Below are 6,122 nucleotides of genomic sequence, written 5' to 3'. Positions count from 1 at the left end.
TATCTCTGTTTCCCCCATCACATTCCCTCCTCCCCCCAGCCACACACACACTCCATGGTCCAGCCACATAAGCCTTTTTTAAATTCCTGAAACTCTCCATGATCTAAGATTTAGCTTATTAGTCCTCTTAGCTTGAAACATTATGTTCTACCTAACCTCCTTCACAAGCCAGCTCTTGTTTATCTTTGGGATATCAACTTTGAATTCACTAATTTGGTGCAACTTTTATGAGTTTTCTATTGCTACATAACATTTTGCCACAAACTTAGTGGCTTAAAACAGCATCCATTTATTTGCGCACATTTCTATAGATCACAAGCCAGCCAGGCTTAACTGGATTCTCCGCTTAGACTCTCAGAAGGCTGAATTCAAGAAAGCAGCCAGGCTGGGAAGAATCCACTTCCAAGCTCATTCAGATGGTTGGCCAAATTCATTTTCTTGTGGTTGTAGTATACTAAGGTCCCCATCTCTTTGCTGGCTGTCATCCAGGGGTCACTCAGAGCTCCCAGGGTCTGCTCTCAGGTCTTTATCGCATGCCTCCCTCCATGTTCAAAGCCAGTGACAGCACATCAAATCACAAGTATCTCTCTGACTTTTCCTTCTGCTACCAGCTGGAGAAAACTGCTTTCAAAGGGCTCACATGATTAGATTATGCCCACCCAGGTGATCTTCCTTTTGATTAACTCAGCATCAACTGATTAGTGGCATTAATTACTTCTGCAAAATTCCATGATCACCCAAGTTAATATGCTTATGAATGTGATATCACATTATATTCAGAGTCCCCGGGGATTAGGGTGGGAAATCATGGGAGTTCATCTTTAGAACTGGTCCTACCACAGAGGCCTTTTCTGATTCCCTAAACCAAGTTGCTTTTCTCTCCTTTGTGCCCTCATACCATCATTTATCCCTATCATGTCACTTATTAAAGACTTTTTAATAATAATTTGCTCAATTATCTTTCCTATGAGACAGATAATCCCCAGTTTCCATAACTGTAAAATGAGGATAATTATAGCATTCACATCATTAGGTTGTTATAAGGATTAAATGAAAATTTCCATGTAAAACAATAACTGAGCCTGAGACATAGTAAGGGCCCAAATGATGTTAGCTGTTAATATTATTGCAAATATTGGGATTGTTAGTATTAAACATCGTTAGGTTTTGAAGCGGGAATCCATGTATCTTGCCTATTATTGTACTCTTAGCAACTAGCCCAGCGCCTACCCGGCATATGACTGGTAAGACACGAATGATGGGCAAATGAGGCAACTTCAAGGACTTGTCCAAGGTCTATAGAGAAAATATGTAAGGTTCTTTCTAAGAAAAGAGACAATCGTAAATTACTGGGAGCCCCAGAAGTGTTTTCAGATTCACAGTGGCAGAAAGAAAAGTGATAGGTGCAAAATATCTCCTGCATTAACACAGAAAGTCATTGTCATATTCAGTCTCCAATGTATAAACCCTGTAAGCATGTTGCTAAAACCAAGATTTTGAATAAAAGAGCAATGCAAAATAAAACTGACAACTTATTGTCTCATGGACAGAAAAGCATTCTTGGTACAAAGTATCATATCCTCAAACAGCACTGAAATGGGTATAAATGCTTATTGTTCCTCATTATCCTAATTATCTATTTAAAGCCTATTTACTAGCAGTTAAGATGTTTTCTTTTTTCTGGGGTAATGGAGAGGGTATGGAGAAGCTGCATGTCCTTTCTGGCTTCCTAAATGTTTTCTCTAATTAGTCAACTTCCATTTTACAGTGGAAGATAAGTTCTGTTTTCTTAATGAGTGACAGAATTCCACTGAAAATTATAGTCTTTTATCCGAGAGGATATAAAGCTATTATAAAGGCTTTGAGACAGAAGACTGTTATAATGGTTTTATTGAAAGGGTTTTGGAGAAGATTGCCTGTGACTGCCTTAGAACAATATTATGCTCAGAGCATACTGCATATAAGCTTTCCCTCTAATGCCTGGCTACCCAGTATGAAGGCATGTATTTAATTGTTACATGGACATATAACTCCTAGAACAAATAACAGTAACTTTGGGAATTCCACATTTCGTTACAAATTGGTCAAGCTAAAATTCTAATTATCAGCAACAGATCATACTGAATAACAAAGACTTTCTTGAACCCAGAAATTTTTCTTATAAAATCCTCTCACAGTCATTATCAGAAGGGAAACTAATCAAATTTATTCATCTATTTATTCATTCAACAAATATTTATTGAGAACTTAGTATATGCAGGTCACTATGCTAAACATTTAATAGAAGATTCTGAATAAGTTCAGCCCTAGAACTTTAAATCTTATTCAACTTTTTGTTTTCATTCATCTTGTTCCTTTAAGATTCATATTAATTTCTAGTCCTAGACCTGAGAGATTAATGCTCATTTCCTGGCTATACAGCAGTTCTTATTATGTACTTATTTTTTAGTAAGTCCTTGACTAGAAATACCATATTTTATTTTATGCATTAATACATGTATACCCCTAGATTCTTCAAAAATAAGATTTAATACAGCTTTCAGAAACTTAGACAAATAATAACATACTACATTTTAGGAACAGCGAGAAATACAAAGGCAAATTAATGATAAAGGTATAAAATAGAGCCAGAAATAAGGCTAAAACAAAATAGAGTTATGAGTATTTACAATACTACAGGTAAGTAACAAATTTAACTCTGAGCTTTCTCTAATAGCAAAATGGAAATTGAGCATTTATTCAATTCACTGTATTTGTGCCTAAGACTAAGCCAAAACAATTGGTCAGCAGAAATACAACTATTTCTGAAACTTAGATTAAGGGAGGAAAAACGTTTTTCAAAAGAATCTTTGGAAAAAGAACTACGAATGACATTCTTTCAGCAGATTAGAGTTTCTCAGCCTCGGCACCTTTGAAATGAATTAACAAATAGACAAATTGTGTAAAGTGTGATTATGAAGACAAAATGACAAAGATTTAATTTCGACAAGAAGAGATAAGGCAAACCCCAGGAATGGAAAAGAATATGACCTGAAGGATGATGGTATTTACCCAGTCCAAAGCGGGAGGGGAGAACATTCCTGGTGGAGAAACTGCGTGTGCTGAGTCCCCAAGGAGGGACAGAGCTTGGCATCTGTAGGAGCTGTCAGAGGTCAGTGTGGCTGCCATGGGGTGAATTAGAAGCAGGTGAGCCAGGGGGGGAGTGGGGATGAGACTGCAGGAATGTTCCAGACCTGCGGTCCAACTGAAGATCCTGTGTTTCATTATTAAGTGCAATAGAGAGCCAGTGAGGGTTTTTAATCCAGAAAGTGATGAAACCAATTGGCGTTTTCAGTCCTCAAAGCCTCTTACTATCTGCCCTTTAGAACTCTTATCTCCTTCTTTCTTTTTAGGGCTCCTTTCCCGTTGGAAACAGGTGAGTGATTTTGGGAGCCTGGAAATAAGTGTTTTAAAATCTTATTATTGATAGAAAAGCAGGTGCATGTCCGTAGGATCAGGTGGAAAAGGAGTGTTGGCAAGATCCCAGGGGGGAGGCGCTAGTATCTGCCCAGCCCCCTAACCCTCAGAAACAGGTGTGAGCATGATAATCTTCATTTTCAAAAACCAGGGATGCTGAAGCCCTCAGTGAAGACACCCAAATAAAGATCATATCAGAGCCACTTTCTTTGACGTCGAGGTTTCAAATTCCCCGGAAGGAGCTTGCTGATAGTGGATCTGGCAGTCAATTGATATTTGGATATTTGCCACGTCATGTTTTATCTTTAGTATATGGCTTCCTTAGGAAGTGAACTTGACATTTTATATGTATTCCAAGCATTTTTGTAAAGTATAGTCAAGTGTGTTTCTGTTTTGTTTTTAATTGAGATATAATTGACAAATAGCATTATATTGCTCTTTTCCGGTTATCGCAGCGCGAGGCACCATGAGTAGCAAAGTCTCCGGCGACACCGTCTACGAGGTGGTGCGGGAAGTGCTGCAGGGGAACCAGCTCGAGCGCTGGAAGTTTTTGGAGACGGTGTAGCTTCAGATCTGCCTGAAGAACTATGACCCTCAGAAGGTCAAATGCCTCTCAGGCACCGTCCGGCTTAAATCCACTCCCGCCCCAAGTTCTCCGTATGTGTTCTGGGGGACCAGCAATGTAGTGACGTGACCAAGGCTGTGCATATTCTGCATATGGACATCAAGGCACTGAAGAAACTCAACAAGGATAAGCAACTGGTCAAGAAGCTGGCCAAGAAGATGCCTTTTTTTTTTAAACTTTGGGATTATTTTTATTTATTTATTTTTGGCTGTGTTGGGTCTTCGTTTCTGTGCGAGGGCTTTCTCTAGTTGCGGCAAGTGGGGGCCACTCTTCATCGCGGTGCGTGGGCCTCTCACTATCGCGGCCTCTCTTGTTGCGGAGCACAGGCTCCAGACGCGCAGGCTCAGTAATTGTGGCGCACGGGCCCAGCTGCTCCGCGGCATGCGGGATCTTCCCAGACCAGGGCTCGAACACGTGTCCCCTGCATTGGCAGGCAGACTCTCAACCACTGCACCACCAGGGAAGCCCGATGATGCCTTTTTGTCTTCAGAGTCTCTGATCAAGCAGATCCCATGGATCCTGGGCCCAGGCCTGAATAAGGCCGGCAGGTTCCCTTCCTTGCTGATCCACAATGAGAACATGGTGGCCAAAGTTGGTGAAGTGAAGTCCACAATCAAGTTCCATGTGAAGAAGGTGCTGTGTCTGGCAGTGGCTGTTGGCCACCTGAAGATGACACACGATGAGCTTGTGTTCAACATCCACTTAGCTGTCAACTTCCTGGTGTCATTGCTCAAGGAAAACTGGCAGAATGTCCGGGCTTTGTACATTAAGAGGACCATGGGAAAGCCCCAGTGCCTGTACTAAGGCACAGCTTAATAAACCATACTCCTACCATTAAAAAAAAAAACCAAAGAACATTATCTTGGTTTCAGGTGTACAGTATAATGATTGGATATTCGTATGTATAGTGAAATGAGCACCACAATAAACCTAGTTAACATCCATCACCATCTACAGTCAAGTGTTTTGAACATGTCTGTGAACTGAACTTAATTTTCCATGTAAACAAGGTTGACAATTTCCTTGCAGAGAGGTGAAAAGAACAGTATTGGAGACTAAACATGTGTTAAATAAAAACTAATCTGGGGGCTTCCCTGGTGGCGCAGTGGTTAAGAATCCGTTTGCCGATGCAGGGGATAAGGGTTCAAGCCCTGGTCCGGGAAGATCCCACATGCCGCAGAGCAACTAAGCCCATGCGCCACAACTACTGAGCCTGCGCTCTGGAGCCCGTGAGTCACAACTACTGAGCCCACGTGCCACAACTACTGAAGCTCGTGTGCCTAGAGCACATGCTCTGCAACAAGAGAAGTCACTGCAATAAGAAGACCGTGCACCGCAACGAAGAGTAGCCCCCGCATGCCGCAACTAGAGAAAGACCGCGCAGCTACGAAGACCCAGCACAGCCAAAAATAAATAAATAAAATAAATAAATTTATTAAAAAAAAAAAAAAAACTAATCTGGGCTTAGTTAAGGAGAAGCTTCATTCAAAGGGGTCATTCAAAAGGGTCAGGAAGGGAAGCGGGCCTCTTGCAGTAGGGAGAACCCCCCAACTGGAAGATCTGCGGGATCTCAATGGTCCAGCAGAAGAGGATTTTTCTTTAATACAAGATGGGGAGTAAACAAGGCTAGAAGGAATCTGGTGTGGGGAAATAAGTGGAGTGGCAGGACAGTTAATCCAGGAATGTCTTTCCTTTGGGTCAGCTGATTTTCAGAAGAGTGGTTAAGGAAGGCTTGTACACTGGCTCAGAATGAGAGTAACTCAGAGTTCAAGGGCTTGGGGGAAGGAGACCAGCTTCACTCTAGTTTGATCAAGTCAGGTATTTTGTTCAGATTAGTCAGTGGGTACAAACTGTTCAACCCATCATTTATGAGACAAGGAATGAGAATGTGGAGGGTGTGTGTCTGGCATTGCCAAAGGTCAGCGAGGAGACATCTGGCTCTTATCTAAGTCATATGGGGAAGAATGTTTCTTGGCAGTAAGGCATTTCCCTGAACATAGAAGAGTGGGAGGATTTCTTAACCGTTGCTGTTTCCCAAGAA

The 6,122-nt window shown here is 41.5% G+C and overlaps 1 pseudogene across 1 annotated transcript; it reads left to right on the top strand.

The window, feature by feature from the left end:
- Window positions 1-389: 389 nt before the first annotated feature.
- Window positions 390-5,235, top strand: LOC309637329 (large ribosomal subunit protein uL1-like; annotated as a pseudogene). Its single transcript has 2 exons — window positions 390-4,231; window positions 4,542-5,235. The product of its transcript is annotated as a large ribosomal subunit protein uL1-like (transcript).
- Window positions 5,236-6,122: the final 887 nt, after the last annotated feature.

The sequence above is a fragment of the Balaenoptera physalus genome, assembly GCF_965194825.1.
Source record: "Balaenoptera physalus genome assembly, chromosome: 11".
NCBI lineage: Eukaryota > Metazoa > Chordata > Mammalia > Artiodactyla > Balaenopteridae > Balaenoptera > Balaenoptera physalus.
This window is presented reverse-complemented; position numbering and strand designations above follow the sequence as displayed.